Below are 17,181 nucleotides of genomic sequence, written 5' to 3' on the forward strand. Positions count from 1 at the left end.
AATGCTAGGGGTATTGTCCCATCACATGTTGGTCTTGGCCCTTGATGTTTGTGCCCATCCTAAGGAGATATGAGAGCAGGGTCTCAAAGACAGAACAAAGCCCACCTCATCCTGTGCTTGTCACTTGCCTCTTAACTGCCTCTGTGCTCCCAAATGTACGAGTCTCACAGCCAGGACTGTGAAAGACAATGACCAAGCCCAGTCTTCCCGATTTCTATAGACTTCCAAAGCACCTGTTTCGGCCAGTCCTTCCTGGTTGCAGGGACACTCACATTAGCTCATTTGCACTTTGAAGTGACCACAGCAGAACTGTTCAGGACTATTTGGAGTGGCAATTTCTCAGGTCTGCAGAAATAATCCTAACCAGCTGTCGGGGAAGAGGGGATCAGAGTCCAGAGACCTAAAAACTCTCTCCATCTGAGGATGAGACCCTTCTTCTTCCAGGCTCTGTGACCTGGGTGAACTCCCTGTGTGGCCTTGATGCCTGGGCCACAGGAGTGGTGGTACTGATTGATGGGCCCTGACAGGCTGCCAAGGACACTGTGAGCAGGGCTCCCATCCTCACTGGCACGTGTGGTGTAGCTTTTGTCACGAGCTTCTCCCTGGCTAGAAGTAATAAATCTCCTCTGCTTTCGGTGACAGCTTTTCGGTATTGTTTCCTTTGGCATTGGCATTAAGCGGGAATGCAGAGGCAATCTCATCTTACTGGCAGGCACCCATTAGATCCGAAGGCTGGCCAGGACCAGGAGGTGAAGCTTGCAAGGGGGATCCTGGGTTTCTTAGCTGAGAGCTGGGCCCTCAGCCTCCACGTCACGTGTCATGTCCCTCCGCTCTGCTACCTGGCTGTTCACATCTATCTGCCAGCACCCTGCCTCCCTTCAGTGTTGGAAATCCCCTCTCACCAGCACCTGTCTACCACCCAGGTGAGCCATCCTTGCCAGGGCCCAGAATGACAAAACTGTTGTCTCCCAAACCCTCACTCCATCAGACAGCCCCCTCCAAGGGACATAGGCAGATTCATGCCCAGTGTTCTGCCAGCTTGTATTTACACAGAGAACCAAAATCTAAAGTCTTGAAGACCCTTCCCATGTGGTGAGGACTTGCAGCTGGCCAGACTGGGCCTCCAGGTAAAAAGATGTCTTGAGGTAAGGAGAGATGGGGGGAGTTTCCATCCAGGCAGGCACTAGAAAGAATGACGGAAGATGTGAAGGTCAAGGCCAGGCTGTTGTTCAGCCCATTATCCAGCAGTTGTGCCTTGTAATCCTGTGGATGGATGGATGGGAACCAGAGTTCAGGGCATCAGGAAGAATGCTGGGAACGATGTCCAGGTAATGATGGGAGCAAGGGGCAGTGGAGAAGCATGAAACATGGAGAATGGGCATGGTGGTGGGGAGGTGGTGCTGTGGCTAGCCTGCATCCAAGTCCCTTCTTCTAGTATCTGACCTTGGCCTCCCTTCAGAGAAGCCATGCTCCTGTCCACTGCCCACCATCTGGGTGGAAATGCCTGCCAAGTGAATTCTGGAAATGTTCAGGCACCACACCAGACTCAAGAAAAGCTTTCTCTTGAAAACTTGTACCCCAAGAAGAGGGACTGAACAACTAGCTGCCAACTCCACTCACCAATGGAAACCAGTGGTGCCTGGAACTGACAACCCTAACTGCTTCTCCCGGCTACACCTGTCCTGGGTCTGCCTCTTCCAGCTTGTGGTCAGACTCCTCTGCATCTTTGTCACAACGTCTTTTTCCAGATCAGGATAGACCAGGTTGGATTCCAAGATCAAAGTACAAGAACCCTGGAGAGCACAGGGACTTGGGCAGTTTCTGGGGCTGTTGGCAGCCTGATGTGGGGTGACTGTTTTGGAGAGACCATTGAGCAGAGAGAGACTCACCCAGGTGTTGCTCACAAGTGCTAAGCCAACGTGGCAGGCACAGTCATTGAAGGTCTCTCCTGAACTTTGTGGTTGCAAGTCTCAGACTCTGAGGGACCTCCCCACAGGCAGCTTGATGAAGCATATGTTCTGAAAGCTTCTGTCTCAGATAAGGACTGATGGGCCCAGCCAGCAAGACTTGTGTGTTGGTGGTGGAAGCTGCTGGATAGATGTCTCCAGGCTGGATTCTTCTTCTTGGGCTCTCCCCACAGCAAGGAAAAACCCTCCATGCTTTTGCCACTCACCGGCATCGCTGCTTCTGCCATCTGATGTGAGTAGCTCTGAAGTCTCACTCTAGAGAGAGAGGATGGAGGCAGATCGAGAACAGGCAGCATACAGGAAGTTAGAGGTAAGATGGTGAGATTCCAGAAGTCACATCAAGTTTCCTTGGCTGATGGCTCAGCAGGCAGGGCCCTGGGGAGGTGATGCTGCTGACAGAAAGAGCACCTGGTGCCCCCTATCGTGAGCTGAACTCATCCTCAGAGTGTGGACTTGACAGATGCTTTCATTAGGCATTTTTGGCTCCTGAGGCAATAGACACTTCCCAGTGCCTTATAGAGATTCCATAGGGTTAATGTTAGGATGCAGGGCAGGCCAATCACAGCCGGCCAGCCCTACAGCTGGACCCTAGTCAGAAAGGGAAAGGTAAGGAGCAGTTGGGAGCCAGCGTCCCAAGTTATGCCCTCCCAGTCCAGAGGTCTTTCTCCTGTGGATCTGGTTCCCTGCTTCCCCTTGCCTCCCTCCAACTCCACTGCCAACACAGCAGGCCTATCTTCCTTGGGTCTTACCCCTCATACTCTTACTATCTTTATGTGGCCTTTTTTAAAATCTCAGACTCCACCTCTTTCTGCCAACTTCTCAGTCTCTTTAGCCCAAGTTCAAAGACATTGAAAGGGGACATGTGATGGCTCAGTTACCATAGTCAAGGGCTTTGAAGTATTCATTTTTGTTTGAAAGTCAAAATTAAAGAGGGAGGGATAAACAGAAAGAGACATCTTCCACCTGCTGGTTCACTCCCCAAAAGGCTGAAAAGCTGGGATTAGGTCAGGTCAAAGTCAGGAGACAGGGGGTTTATATAGGTCTCCCACATGGGTGCAGGTCTCAAAGGATTTGGGCCATTTTCTGCTGTTTTCCCAGGTGCATTAGCGGGAACCTGGATTGAAAGTCAGGTTTCAGGGTTGGACGTGGAGGAGCTGGAACTTGAACTAACACACAGGGGATATGCTAGAACTTGAACTAGCACCATATGCTATTGGTTTAGTGCCAACACTTTCACCTTAAACTTCTCTATGCCTTTCTGACCTGCCTGAGGATTGGCTATGTGGGTTCCTGGTGCCCAATCTAACCAGCTATGGCCAGGATGTGCTAGGTGGTCAGCTTCCTGGAAGGCAACCCTCAGAGCAAGGTTAGGGGCGACAACAGACTCTACATGGCCAGAGGTCAGTTTGTTCCTCCTTTTGTCAGAGACTTAGGCATACCTCTTGATGACAGCAGGGACCAGAGAGGCTGCTGTGCTTGAGAAGCAACACTTTAAGCAGTTCTTTAACACCCCAAGACAGCTGGGGAGACTGAAGGCTCCCAGAGGCAGAAGGTGAGGTCTATAGATCCTGCAGGAGCATGCCAGGCTTATAGGCCTGCCAGAGAGGAGGCTGCAATGGGCCTTGGCTCTGCATCCTGCTCTGACTCTGGTCTCTGCTTTCTTACCTCTGTAACAGTGTGACAATAGCAATGACCCCTGGGGTTTCTGTGAAATCCTGTTCAGGGTTGGGTCCACCACACAGCCCTGGCTAGACTTCCCAGTTGAGGCTCAGCAGGGTGAAGATGACTTTTATGTAGGATTTCAGATGTCGGTGACAATGATGATTTTTACAAGGAGCAGGTCCCTTTTCCCAGAGGAATTCACCTACATGGGATGAGTGGCAATCTGGAGAGATACTCTGCTCAGTAGGGAAGCTCATGGTGGCAGTCCAACTCTCCCTTATTGTGCACCGACAACACACTCTCCCCATCAGATTAGAGATGCCTGAGAAAGGTTAGAACAAGGATCATGTGGGAGTTACTCACCTTCCACTTGGAACTCTCGCAAAGTGGTGACCCAGGTAGACCGCCCTTTCTTCCAAGCTACCAGATGCCAAGCCAGCCATTCTTTGTGACAGGATGTCCTGCGGCAGAGGTGATGGCACAGCCTGACAGAAGGACAGCCTCTCGCCACAGACAAGACACTCTTTGGGAGCCGGGTCCTCCTGCAGGGCTGCGAGTATGTTCTTCTCATTGGATTGCTGCTGGGTGTGCTGGGAGGTGGCTGGTAACAGGTGGAAAGCTAACACTTAAACACCAGAAACTAGAAGCCCTCTGTTGTTCTAGAAGTAAAACTAGAAGCCCTCTGTTGTAACAGCATCTCTCTAGAAGGCCTGTGGGCAGAGGTCTTTGGTATAGGGATCAAACTACTGCTTGGGAGGCCCCCACCCCATAGGGGAAGCCTGGTTCAGGTCTTCATTCCTTTCCTGATTCCAGCTTCCTGCTCAAGAGTACCCTGGGAGATAGCAGAGGATGACTCAACCACTTGGGTCTCTGACATCTGTGTGGGAGACCCAGATTTTAGCTTCTGCCTGGCCCAGCCCTTGCTGTTGTAGGCCATGCTGTCAGCTTTTAAGATATCTGAAAAGTAATAGAAGTGAAGGCGCAATATAAAACAAATCAAAACTAAAAAAAAAAAAAACTGTTTTTATTATTTTTGGCTCTCAGGCTTAACACTGAAAGAACTATTTCAGAATAGAAAAGGGTGAGAAGGAAGATGCTTGCCCTGATCCCGAGGGTGACTCAGCTGCATTTCAGCTCCTAGCCACCTGAACCAGAGGCTCCACAGACAGCCCCGCTCTGTCAGGAAGAGCAAAGGCCAAGCTAGCTAGCCCAGGGCTGAGCCCCAGCCAACTGTGGCAATTAAACAAAGCCAGTGGCTTCAGAGGCCTCTGCTCTCTAAAAAGACTTTGTGGCCGTTGTTTTCAGGAGTCTCTGTTCATCCACCGCCACCCCCAACCCTGACCCTGATTCATTTACTCTGGAGCTGCTGAGAATCTGTATTTTCTCACTGTTGTATTAGGAGAAACAAGTTAATTAAAATCACTCCCAACTTGTCATCGCTGCTTTGGCTGCAGATCTGTCAACAGTGTGTTTTGATAGCCTTGTGTGCATGGAGGTGGTAATTCGGAGACACTGATAATTGCATTAATTTAGGAGGCATTAGTGAAGCCCACGATTAATTACACATGCAGTAGACAGAGCTACAGTCACAAGATAGCTGGAAGAGAAAGGTAGAGCCACCAGCTCCCTTCCATCCTGAGTCAAACAGCCAGACATGCAAATAACCAGAACTGTTCCTCTTGTTCACAGATGCTTGCGACAGTGGCTGTGACAAATACTGTGTAATATGCATTTAAAAGAATTTTATTGGACTCTGACTCCTGGAAAGTGGATCATTTATAAGGGATATCTGCTTTGCTATGTAACTCATGGAATCAGAATTTCCAGTTAATTAGTTTAGATCCCATTACCCTATGCATGAATCAGTCTGATGTAAATAGGAATTCTCTTTTTCTCTACCTTCTTCAAAATACATACACATGTGCACACACACATGCTTACACAGATTGGTGCATATGCACACTGATGGCTACATGTGTTCTTATATATCTTGAATACTCACATGGTATATGCACATTGATGGTTAGATATGATTGCACGTTTTCCACGAGTATAAAAACTGTGCAAACATATAATGAATCTTCAAAATTTCATGGAAAATATACATTATGAAAAAAATTACACATAGATTTCAAAATATTCTGTCTCCAAACCAGCATACTTTATTTCCAGTTACCATTAATTTTTTATTACATTCTCATATACTTAGCCAAGTAATGGAAAAGTAAATGAAAAAATTGAGGAAGATTTAGTTCTAGGACAAATATCGTTGGGTCCCATGTTGTGGTATAGTAAGTCAAGCTACAGCAGTGCCATAATGGGGGCCAGTTTGTGTCTCAGCTGCCCCCAAACCTACATGGGAAACCTGGATGAGGCTCCTGGGTCTTTGCTTTGGCCTGGCCCAGCCCTGGCTGTTGCAGCTATTTGGAACATGAGCCAGTGAATGCAAGAGACTCTCTCTCTTACTTTCTCATTCTCTCTGCCTATCAAATAAATAAGTCTCTAAAACAAAGTTGTCACTTTATCCTGATTACATTCTTCGATGACTCACAGATCATACAGTATCATCATTTTCAAGAAGATTCTTGATTTTCTTTTACATTTCTTCAGTGACACATTAATCATTCAATAGTATATTATTTAACTTCATTTTTCAAAAGCACCTGGTCGCTATCCAGGGACAGCCTCTTGTTGAGCCTGTTTGACTTTGGTGCCCAGTTGTGGGCCAAAGGATGGAAATGCATTACTGGATCAGGCCTGGGGCATCCAGCAATTGACAGAGGGACAGAGCCAACTATATGGTATCCACACAGGCTGAGAGTCATGGAAGTCACTGGGGTGTGAAGATGTGAATAAATACCATTATCTCTCCTCTCTACCTGAGTTCAGAATAATTGAGAGATAGACACAGGGTTAGGCAGATGGGGTGTAAAATATCATGCTTACTACCAGTAAACTGGATTTAGAGAATACAACTTCATTGTCCAAAAGCAAGGAGTTTCTAGATGCAAATATTTCAGCAGACAGCCTGTCACAAACAGAACTGGACAAGTGCAGGCCTCCCATGGGACGCTGATCCTGTAAAATTGCAGCTTACAGGCAAGAAGATGTGTATTCGCTGAGGGATAAATGCGAGGAGGGCTGAGCAGGTGATTCCTGCAAAGGCAAGAAACAGACAAGCTCTGCTTGGAGAGGGACGAAGGGCAAGGGTGAGGCCTGAAGGGATGCTCTGGGAGAGACCTCTGCCTTCGGAAACAAGAAGAGTGGGTCCTCCAGGCTCCACTCCCTGTGGGTGACAGATGGACTCTTCAGCAGGAACCAGGGTGATGTCACAAAGGAAATGAAATGGCCTCAGCACTGGAAAACGTTGAAAAAGCCACTGCTTGGTTATTTGTTTGTTTAGAGGGGTTTCTGGAGCGATCCTGATGGTCATTGCAAAGTTGGAACCAAGCAAAAAGAAATATGTATGTATGTATGTATGTATGTATGTCAGAACATTTGCAAACCATAGCAGTGGCTTTATATATATAAAGCCACTGCTGCCACTGCTATGGTTTGCAAATGTTCTGACAGTGTCTTCCAAGGGTTTATGCTCTAGAAGCTTGGTCCTGAGTTTGGTGGTATTGGAGGTGTGGGGCAAGTATCATGTCACAGCAGCAGAAGCCATCATTTGCTGATATACCATTATCAGGGAGGTAGCTTGAGTCCCAGCTGCCCTGCTTCCTAATGAGATTATTGCTAATGCATCTGGGAAAGCAGTGGTAAAATGCTCTTGGCTTCTGGCTTCGGATCAGCTCAGCTCTGGCTGTTGCAGCCACTTGGGGAGTGTACCAATGGGTGGAAGAAGTTTCTCTCTGTCTCTCCTCCTCTCTGTATATCTGACTTTCCAATAAAAATAAATAAATCTTTAAAAAAATCTTTTGAAAAGTGGCAGAGTTGGGCCTGGTATAATAGCTCAATGGTTAAATCCTTACCTTGCAAATGCCAGAATCCCATATGGCTGCTGGTTCATGTCCCAGCTGCTCCACTTCCCATCCATATTTCTGCTTATGGCTTGGGAAGGCAGTTGAGCATGGCCCAAAGTCTTGGGACCGACCCTGCACCCATATGGGAGAGCTGGAAGAAGCTCCTGGCTGCTGGCTTTAGATTGGCTCAGATTGTTCATTGCTGCCATTTGGGGAGTGAACCAGTGATTAGAACATCGTTATCTCTGTCTCTCCTTCTCCCCAAACAAATAAATCTCAAGAAAAAAAGTGGCAGAGTTTGATAGGAAGTGGTTAGATCACTGTGTGATGCCGTCAGATTAATATAGACCTAGTCAGATCCCACAGGAGTAGAGATGCTTTAAAAACAGCCAGACGGTCTCCCATGCTGTGGCCTTCCCTGTCACCATGAGCTCTCTGCTATTTGCACATGCTCCTGTCTCATTGTATGATCCTGTGGAGTTGGGGGTGCAAGGCTGGGTGGCAGGATTTACTCTTAACAACAGTGGTGATAAGGGAGTTTCTTAACTGTTAGCATAACCACTATATTTGGCTTCTGTAATCATTGCTTGACTTTGCTGCATAAAGAACAGGACTGACGCCATGATAGGCCTAAGGTTAGGGAGTAGGCCTAAGTTTCACTTCATTTCAAACTTTCATTTTCTTCAGAGTGATGGAGTGGGCAGGGGGAATCAACCTTGGGGATGGGCCAAACAGGGGCAACCGCACATCCACAAATGGAAGGTAGCCTACACCAGTACCAAGATAAGAACTGCTTGCTGGAGATGTGTTAAACGTGACTAGGAGGGAATAAAAACAGTCTGCAAGAGATAGCCGGGGTCCTTGTCAAGATTCCACTGTGATGGATGAGACATGGACCTTGGCTCGAGCTAGCAACAAAGTTTCTTTGCTTTTGCATTGTTGCATGTGGAACTTGTCTGTCCATGGTTCATGGATCTTTTGGACCTAACAATCCCTCTGGCTTGTCAATGCACATCCACCACAAGGCCTTCACCAGAGGACAAAGAAATGCAGCTGCCTTATCATGGTCTTTCAGCCTCCCAATTTGTGAACCGAGTCAATCTCATTTGTTTATATATTACCCAGTTTCAATATTAGGATAGCGGTGGAAAATGACTAATGCATCTGCTCCAAGGATAAAAGAGAAAGTATCTCCATCCATTTTCTTCTCTAAGGTTGCCATGTCATCAAGCAACAGCAAGGTGTCCATTTCATGTATTTACAGACGTAATGGAATTGCATACTCCAGTCTGCCTTGAAGAATATCAAGATTTCAGGCTGTTGAAAAGATCCTCCTTGGGAAAGAAAGTCACCTGTACAACAGAATCAGTCAAGAAAGTGGGCTGGAAACAAACACCAAAAGTCACGAGTGACATCACACAGAGTCCTGGATGTGGAGCCAAAACAGCTGGTGTCCAGCTTAGCACCTTAGGCAAAGACTCTGTTGACCCAATTGATGTCAGGATGTCGTGGGGAGTGAACAGAGAAAGGTGGAAATCACTTCCCGTTGCGGAAGAGGTCGACAGCTGCAGCATTTGCCACTGACCAGGCCCTGTTTTCAGATCTGCCCCTGTGCTGACTGCTTCAGTCTTAGAGTCACAATCCTGTGACGTAGTTCCTACAGGGTGATGATGTTCACTTTGACACTGAGACATGGAGACTTTGAGAAGCTTCTCCAAGGCTAACAGATAACAGACGACTCCGGAGCTACAGTTAGAGAAGAGATGGCCGTGGTGGTGCCTGCAAGAAAGGAGTCAGACCGAAGAGTGGATGGCCCGGCAGGCTGCTTCTCTTCACAGAGGAGAGGCCTCTGAGCAAGACACCCCAGGGGTCAGGGCTGGATGTGCTTCATGTCTGGGCTATGAGCAGCAGCAGAAAGGATCAGTCCCAGGCTCGGGGCTGCACAGACAGGGTCCTCAGAAAACGTGACACCGGCATTGGCACTTGGCATGGACATTTCCAAGCCCTCTGTCCACCTACCTGGATGTCACCTCCCCTTGAAGCCACGAGATGCGGGGTGACAGGGCAAGGTGACCTTGTTTGATCCTTTAGGGTGGACCTACTGCAGAGGCCTCCCTTGCCTGCACTGTCTGGACTTTCTCCTAAGCAAACAGATCCTTGAGACTTCTCAGCAGATTTAGTATTAGAGGTGGAACAATCTTTCTGTTACAGCCTGTGCTTTCTAGAGAGAGGAAAAACATTTTTCACCAAGGCCTCCCAACTCCCTAAAGACAGAAGAATATAGATATTCTCTCTGGCTAGGAGAGAAAGTGAGAAGAAATCATTTTTTAGCACCTGTCCAACTGTGGTATACTATATTAGACAATTCAACTTCACATTTTAGCCTACGTTTGATTTTGCACTAAGATTTAGAGTGAAGCTGTAAAACGATGAGTCATAACGTTTCTTTGCTCAAATAAGGTTGGGAAAAGGCTGCCACACACAGCTGTACCTGCCCTCCTGTGTCAGTGACAGACATGACTAATCAATAATGATGCTGTTTCCCATCCTCCAGTCGTGTCCTTTGAAGCCTCAGGACAGCTCTCCTGGGCCACCTGAGCTGGCAAATGAGATGAAAACCATTTGCAATTCCTGCCAAAGAATGAGAGTCGGAATGTGGGAGACCAAAAAACAACAGAGGAGACAGACATAACATCAGGTGACTGGGAGGAAAAAAAAATAGAGAGCAAACAAGACAAGAGGTTTGCTAAGTAGATGGTTCTGGGAGAAAGGCGACAGAAAACCTGTGTGGAGAATTTCAGAGAGCTGTTGATAAGCGGTAACTCTGGTAACCAGGAAGAAAGTGTTAATATGACACTTACACACAGACTGTAACTCTTTAGGAACTGATGAGCCCGGCAGAGAGCTATCAAGGGGAACAGAGACGGTCACAGATACTCACAGGATAAACAAAGCAGCGGCTTCACTCAAAATGTTATGATTCTTAGATGACTGCAGACCCAAGTACACACACACACCCTTTGTGATAATATTGATCATTATTGACATTGGTCTGCTATAGGCCAGGCACTATGCTGAGGGCTTTTTTTCCCTTGTATTATTGTATAAGCACTACTATCCCACTTTAACACATGCAGCAACTGAGGCTCATACATGACAAGCAAGTTGATAGAGATCAAACAGCTAGAACATAGCAAAACCAAGAGTTGACTCTAAGAGTATTCCAGTGCCTCCCTAAATAGACTATTATATTTTTATAGTAGAACCCTGCAAAGAAGGAGCGAGAAACCAGTCCCAAATTTTCCATGTCTAAGGAATTTCAATTCTTAGGCATGCAGTATTTGCTCATTTATTTATTTTTTTCACTCCTGTATTCTTGCAGCAAGTCTTTCTCATGCACTGTCGTGTGCCAGGCTAGGTAGACACAGGAGCTGCCAGATAAATAGTTAAAGTCTCTGAACTCACAGAACTTTATTGCTCTTTTCCCGAAACTGAGGAATTATGCAGGCAGAACAGACTCAAGCTCCCCCACTTAATTGCTAGGGAGATGGAGTTGTGATTGGGGGCAGCACATGCTCACCCCATCTAGCTCTGAGCCTAATGGAGTGAGCTCAGCTCACTTCAGGCCAGGCTCTTGCCTTAGCCAGGGCCAGTGGGGGCAGAACCCCTTATTGGGTGGGATGAACTCCAGTAGCCAGAAAAATCCCCTGCTCCTGGGTTATTCTGATGTATAAACAAGACTGAGAACCATTGTTTTGGTGGAAGATCCAATAAAACGCCTGGTCTGAAGCACAGCAATTGGCCTTCCGTCTCTGGGCTCTGATTTGGGGAGAGTGGTAGGTGGGTGTCCATAGCTCCTTGGCCTGCGGTGTTCCTTGATGGGGACCAGTTGAGGACTGGGTGTCATGGGTAGGTGTTACTACACCTTGGGGAAAGGCTTTTCAAAGAAGCTTGTACAAACTCCATGGGGTCAAGCCCCAGGCAACGGACCAGAAGGGGCACCAGCAAACCATCTTGCACAGCCCAGCGAGGTTTATTGGAGTTTATTTCAAGGACAATTTTCAGTCTGCGATTCAAAAGCTTCAGGCAATTTTCAAGTTCATTATAAGTTCATCCTGGCTCCATGGGTATTAGGGTCTTCTGCTGATGTTAGAAAAAAGAAAATTACCTTGGCTCGGTCCATAAATCTATAAAGAGATTTGGTTTGAATGCAATTTGGACCTTTTCAGGAATGGATATTTTCAGTTCTTGGTTTCTCAGGTTCAAGTCCCTGCAGACAGCATTTGTGGATAATGTCAGTCCAACGGTCCCTGCTGGGTGGGAGGTTATGGCAGCTGTTAACTTGCCCTTCTTGCATTCTGTAGAACGTGAGTGAGCTTCCCAGGAAGAGGAAAAACAGCTCCCATCACCAAAGAGCTTCGCTTTGTGTCTAAGCTGCTCGCTAACTCTTCTCTGGATCCCAAGAGCGCAGAGGACAAATGAAGCGTGCTTACAAACATGTCTTGGCAAAGGTCAACGGAGACAGTTACAAAACGGTGCCCAGAAGCACAAAGGTGAAAACTGGAGGAATAGGAGGCCTGGGGCAGACATGGACAGGTGACAAAATAGAGTTAGAAGCTGACCTTCGGCTCCATTGACAAATATTCTTGCAGGTAGGTGACTTACTACTTCTGAGCCTGGGAGGATGGTCCCCTGGGAAGGGAAAGATGAGCCAGCACTCCTTCCTGGGCAGAAACGCTGCAAGTTAAATAAACAGCCTTGCCTCTCTCACTAGGTTTTATGAAGTCTGGCTGCTAACTCTCTCGCTTCCTAAAGACTCCTGACTGACCTGGGGGAGGAAATGTCAGGAACAAGAAGGAAGAGAACCTGGAAACCAGCCAATGTGCTCAGAGCGCTGAAGGATGAAGATGCTTTCTCACCCTCCTAGGCAGCCCGCCCCCCAGCCCCTGTCACTGAGACACTGGCTCCCAGGGACCTGCTGCCTTGCCTCCAGACTCAAACAGCGCCTGTCTCTCCAGAGCCTCTGTAGCTCATCCTGCTGACCGTGTTGCTTACATTTGTCACAGTCTTACTTGTTCACCTTCTTTCTCCATGACTTACCTTCCGAACTTGAACCTAACCACCTTGGACTCATTTTTTGTTGTGCCCACAATAGAACAGGACCGAAGCCATTACAAAAATAAATAAACATCAAGACACTCAAGACATGAATGAATAAGGGAAATGGATAATGAGTAAAAAATTCAGGACACAGGGCTGATATGGTGGTATGGTGGGATAATTACCTGCCTGTGGTGCCAGCATCCCTTATGAGCACTGCTGATTCATGTCCTGGCTGCTCCAGTTCTGACCCAGTTCCCTGGACACTGCTCAGAGGTGTTGCAGAATTGAGGAGTGGCAAGAGCTGTCAGCAGGGGTTCAGGTAGGAACTTGATAAGCAGAGTCTGAGGGCCTGTGTTGTTGCCACATGCTTCAGGGTCATGGCTGGAGCGATCAGTGACCATGGCTATGTGGAAAAGGGTGAGTGGGGGAGTAGTTCAGGAGGCAGGAGGCAGATGACAGATGGAGGAGGGGCTGCTAGGAACCCAAGCAGAAGTGGGAAAGAGGAGGCACATGGGACAGATGTTGTGAACTGGGAAGAAAAAATAGGGCATATAAAGTTCTTACATGTAAAGACTGGGATTTACAAAGTGTTTGGCATAATAGTTAAAATGCCACTTGAGATGCTGGCATGCCATGTGGCAGTGCCTGGATTTGAGTTCCAGCTCTGCTTCTGGCTCCAGCCTCTTGTGAATGCACACTCCGACAGACATTAGTGGCAATTCAATTATTTGCATCCCTGCCTCCCACAGGAAAGCTTCAGCTTGGTCCAGCCCTGGTTGTTTCAGACGCTTGGAGAGTAAAACAGTGGATGGAAGATATGTTTGCTTCATTGCGTTTTGGATAAAAACAAATAAAGTGAGAAATTTAGCATGAAAAATAAAGACTATGGGTAAAAACCTTTTGGTTATGCTCATTCCCTCCGGGTCAGATTCAGGACTGTCATTCCCAGGTAGGGTAATTACCTAAGTGACAGTTGCCTATCTGTTGTATGGGACAGCAACCTCACTGAGTATCAGGAAGAAGAACTGCTGTTGCTCATTAACTTTCACAGCCTCCTTGAATCTCAGCTAAGGAAACAGTCCCAAAGTTATCCCTTCCTGCCTCTTGACTCATGGGACAAAGCTTTCCAAACAAGTTCTCTGCTCCATCTAAGTCAGTTTTATTTGCCAGTTAGTACTGGAGAAGCACAGTCCTTAAATCATTCACAACTCAAAAATTCCCCCACCTCTTTTTTTTTTTAAACTAAAATAAGGGTGGATAAGGGCTAAGAAGTGAAATAACATTTAGAGCAGACAGAAACTTTGCCTCTTGTAGTGGGACTTTGTGAACATTATTCTATGCTTTTTTGTTCTCAGTGACCTCAGCAATAACACGAGGATAATAACTCTAGCTATCTGACACCATTGGATGGAATGAGCAATATATACAAGTAATAGCTCTTCAAGAATCTAGAGCTAGACTCCAATAACAGAACTTCTCCTTGCCAAGCTAAGTGGTGATTTTAAAAATGTTTTCATTTTATTTATTCATTTTGCTTATTTGGAAGGCACAGAGACAGACAAGAAAAGACAGTATGGGGATTACAATTTGCTGATTTATTTCTCTGAAGTCTGAACCATGACCTAGTGGAAGCCAGGAACCAGGAACCCAATCCAGGCCTCCTGGCTGACACCCAAGTACTTGAGCCATCACCTGCTGCATGCTGGAGTGTGTATTAGCAATAAGCCAGGAAACAAACCCAGCTACTGTATGAGACATAGGTGTCCTAAGTGGCAGCTTACCTGCTGAGCCAAACATTCCTTGTGTTGCCATTACCTGCATAACTGCAATGAATCCCCCTCTCTTTGGTCAATGACAACTTGTGTTTTAGGGGAATCCCTATTCTCATTGAAACATAGTCTGGTGGAACTATCAATCAAAGTGATCTCTGTCCATCCAAGTAAGCCCATCTGAAACTCTTCTATTATGCTTCCAGCTTGAGCTGAGAGAGACAGAGACCCAAAATGGCTGGAACTCATTTACCTTGATTGGGAGATGGGGCCAACTTCTTGCCACCTTAATTTCTTGCTTCCTCACTTTTTCAATTGTCCAGCAATAATTGAAGCCACTTAGATATTCTTTGTGTTACTTGGACATCATGCAGTTCTGCTACCTATCAACACGCAACATAAATGGAGGGTGGCCCAGATGAAATATTGGGGTTGATCAAAGAGTTGTTGTATCTTTTTGGATGGACTTAGGATAAATTCTTTGGGTCTTGTAAAAGAGATGGCAACAGGAATGAAGAATGAGAGTAATTGAGAAAAAGACCCCATTAATGGGAAAACTCTTCATGCTTCGGTGAGCTGAGAGGAGGCCCATGGAGATGGTGAGGGGTAGGAAAGCTCTGTTCAGACGAACTGGTCAGGAAGTGGCATCAGAGCACAGCAGCCATTTCTATCTGCAGCCAACACCGAGGACTGAGTAGACTTGGAGAGGTTTTCCAACTGGCAGGGCTCCCAGGCTTCGAGGACAAAGGGAGAAGAAATACTAAAATTTGCTTCTTCCAAATGTTCTGGCAGGCACCCAAGCAGCACCCATAAAAGAAAGTTGGCACCCACCTCAGATGTGAGGCGATGTGTTTCTCTAGACTGTGATCATAAATCCTAATTGAACATCTCTAACAAAAAATTCATGACATGAAAGACTGAATTATTAAGTAAATAAGATCATAAATGAGGCTCATAACAGAGCTAATGGCTGCATTTAGACAGATTTCTATTGTACAGAAGTTCTCAAACAACTCCCAGCTGGGTTTGTGTAGCTGTATCCATGTGGAAACTTCCAGAATTGTGCTTCATCCAACCAAAATACAATGTGTCCTGCTCTTCAAGTCTTGGTTTTTGTGGATTGGGTTATTCCACCAGTTAAGGTGGCACAGTAGCACAAGCCTCTTTCTCCAAGACAAACTTCCATGCAGCCCCAGCTGGCCTGCTTCTAACTGAGCAGTCATTTACACTCCCTGCATCATCCCCATGTCCCTGAAAGCCTCAGACAGTTATGAGTTCATACGCTGGTTAGACTGCAAATCTGATTTTGATTACCACCTTATTTGACCATTTTTTTTTTCAAAAAGTTCAAAGGATTTCTTCCATAATCTTTGTATTTAAGCCTGACCTCCAAAAACTAGTGATGATAGATAGAGAGGGGGAGACTTCCAGATGACTCTTATTTGCCCTCTGCTCACCATCCATCCATTATTCAACAGACTACTAGTGAGCTCAGCTCTGTGCCTGGCACTGTGCTGGACCAAAGGCATGCCTAGGCCCAGCAAAGTGAGGGAGTCAGGGGTGAAACCAGATTAACAGCTTAAGATATGTTCTATGAAGGAAACAAAATCAGGTGTCATGGAAAGGAATCTCAACTTCATTCAAGGGCGGAGTGTGGGTTAGAGAGATTTCTCTGAGAAAAATTTATTTTAGCTGAGATCTTAGGATGAGTAGGAGCCGGAGAGGCAGAAGAGAGAAAGAAGAAAGTTTCTTCCCCAGCATTCCTGGGGAGAGAACCACATACACAAGGCTCCAAGAAGGAAAAGAATCCTGCCTGTTCCAGGAACTGAAAGTCAGCCAATGTGGCTGACATGGAACTGACCAAACTGAAAATTGGCTCAAGCTCCTCTAAGAAGGAAATGGTTCAAAGGCCATTGAATCACAGTACAGGGAGACAATGTGGATGCAGAAAGGATTATCCTAATTTAGAAGTCAGAACTCCCCTTCTATATAACTTCCTAGGGCTGTAGCAAGGGGTTCAATAGTGCGATGCAGGTGGAGGAATACTTCAGGGTCTATTGTACAGGAAACATTTGGTGAATGGTGCCTGCAGCTCTTGCAGGGTGACTGATACTAAGTGCCTCCATTTGCTTTGGTCAGAGATTGCAAACTCAAGATATGGAGATGCCATCGTAGAAGATTTCTTCTTGTGCAATGGCAGGAGGGCAGTTGCCCCGGCAGGAAGCACCCAGCCCATCTGACCTCCTTTTCCAGTGAGGATGGTACACTTTGGCCTCCTACCATAGACCACTGTCTTTATGTTCTTTCTAGGGCCAGGCATCACAACCACAGAGGCCTGGATCACTTGCTAGGGTGTGCTGGACCTTAGTTGGAACCTGGTATTGATTGAACAGTCATCTTGAGGGAGCACTGCTAGATCCACTAAGCTGCCCTGAGCCTGTGGTCTCTGGTGTCTGTGAAAGCATGCTTCATTCAAGAGCAAGCAATGTGGTTTTGATCCTGCCCACTCACCCTCGTGCTTTGCTCACCAATTTGGTATTTCCCCAAGTTCTTGTGCTGTTTGTAATCCTGAACAGATACACGGCTACTAGGTCAGACACTTGGGTTTGAATCCATTTGTGAGCTTGAGCAAGTTCTCTCCCCATGCACCTGCTGTCTCATCTGGAAAACAGGGCCGACATTAATGTTAATAGTGTTTCCTTGATGAATGAATGA

The sequence above is a fragment of the Ochotona princeps genome, chromosome 16 (assembly GCF_030435755.1).
Source record: "Ochotona princeps isolate mOchPri1 chromosome 16, mOchPri1.hap1, whole genome shotgun sequence".
Classification (NCBI taxonomy): Eukaryota; Metazoa; Chordata; class Mammalia; order Lagomorpha; family Ochotonidae; genus Ochotona; species Ochotona princeps.